Consider the following 2,220-nt stretch of genomic DNA (forward strand, 5'->3'; position numbering starts at 1 on the left):
AGGCTTCTCAATCTTAGACATTGCGATATCTTCTGGTTGAGGTCTAGCAGATGAAGTGGGAGTACTGTTAGAAGTACTTGGAAGAAGAGAAGACAAAGTAGATGTAGGAGGAATAATAGGTTGATAAGAAGACTCATCAGCTTCAGGAGAATGGGAAAGTAGGAACTGAAGTAGTAGTAACTGAAGTTATGGAGCTAGTGAAACTACTTAAAGCAGTCTCAAAATTAACTGTCGTAACGGTTGCAATTGGTACAACTGATGATCCACTTGAATCAATACCATAATCATGATCATCACAGTCATCATCTATATGTTAAAAAGTGCAAAGTAAACAAATGCTCTCCAGCTGTTGTTTTAAGACTAGGAAAATGTTTACATTAGGCATATGATAGTTTTTACAATTAATTTACATGTATCTAGATTTATAAAATAATTTACTTACCTCTAAGAGAACCAGAGGCAGACTCTGTTCTGGTTCATTGACGCTTTAATGGCTGTGCAAAAAAAGACAGCATGGAAGATTGACGTTTGCTCGAGGGGTCCGCAACTCCAAATAATCCCGTACACCCTTGAAAATAATCTATAATAATCTGTTAATCTTTAAAATCTCCAGTAATCTCTGGAAATCCCAAAAAATCCTTGATAATTTTTTAAAAATCTCAAAATAATCTCACCCATATCTGCTAGTATCCGGAGTTTATTAAAATTAATTAACCTTAATCAATAATTATTAATAATTATAATGGTTAACTAACTTTAATTAATAAATATTAAAAGTTATAAATTAGTTAATTAATTAATTATCTCTAAAAAAATCTCTGATAATCCCAAAAAATTTTTGGAAATCTCAAAAAAAATTTTTGTAATCTTCCAAATAATCTCAAATAATCTCTGATAATCTCAAAAATCTGGTTAATCTCTTAATCTCGTACACCTAAAATAGGAGTTGCGGACCCCTTGCGTTTGCTCGCCATTTCAATAATTAACTAGTTATTAACTTGTTAATAATAGTAATAATCATAATTCATAACTTGAATAAAATGGCTGCTGCTCCTTCCTCAGGCTCAGTGACAGTCACAGACTGACGTATAGTTCCAGTGACCAACTACATCTGTGGTAATGATAGTCTGACAGTCTCACATACAATGACACACTCAGTCTTGCCCAACCACCTTGCCCAAGCTTCTGCCCTTACTGCTCTTGCCCACAGGTCAGCCCACAGAGTCAGGTCGGGCATTGCCACTATATGCCCAACCCTGCCTACACCTATGAGAAGAAGAGACTGGAGAAGTAGCGGTTAGTTAGTGGCAGTGACAGACTAGAATTGTGTTTCGGTTATAATATTTACCATAAGACGCTATATTACTTACACATACACTTACACTCATGCTATGCATGCACATAGTTTGTTTGTGCTATGCTCCATTTACGGGTGCAACTTTCTTAGACCGGGGCATTTTGGTTATTGACTGTTTTAGGGTTTTAATCAATGTAATTTTGCTGGCGTGTTTTTTTTGTGGCAAAAGGATAAAAATATACCAGAATAATAAGCATAATATTGAGAATTAAAAACAAATACAGTAAAGTAAATTTAATTTAAATACAATCAGGGATTGGGAGTGATGTGCCTCACTTTTTATTTGTACTGATAATTCTCCAATCTCTTCTCATCGCAGATTGCATATAGAGGTGTCAATTCCAAATAATGCTCAGGGACTGTACAAGTATACTTGAGACCTATCACAGTGGGGAGGTTGACCCTCCCTGTCACGTAAAAGGACAACACCTTTGCAATCAGAGGAGTTAAGAAAGCCCCTGGAGTCCCATCCAGCGGTGGATCTAGAGCTGACAAATAGAGAGGGCAAGGGGATGAGATTGCGCGTGAAATTCTATGGGCATGGTTTATTGGGGATCTAATGTTGCCATTACTGATAAGTGATCATAATACAAAGATTGTGATGTAAACACAACAAAGGGGCCGTTAGTCACTTGTCAGTTTAAAACAATTCACCTGTTCTTTTCTGTCGCTGCATATGAATCTACAACTTCATCTAAATCAATGGCCATAGCTATCTTTCTATAGACAAGACAGTCAATGATGAGTGTTGATTTTCCACCATCCTACTTCTGAAACGAGTCTTGATTTGCGTAAGGGCAGAAAAAAACCGCTCACTTTCTGCACTCGTCACTATTACCATTAAAGCAATTTAAGTCAATTTG

This window comes from Amphimedon queenslandica, unplaced genomic scaffold (assembly GCF_000090795.2).
Source record: "Amphimedon queenslandica unplaced genomic scaffold, v1.1 AMPQUscaffold_13522, whole genome shotgun sequence".
Taxonomy (NCBI): domain Eukaryota; kingdom Metazoa; phylum Porifera; class Demospongiae; order Haplosclerida; family Niphatidae; genus Amphimedon; species Amphimedon queenslandica.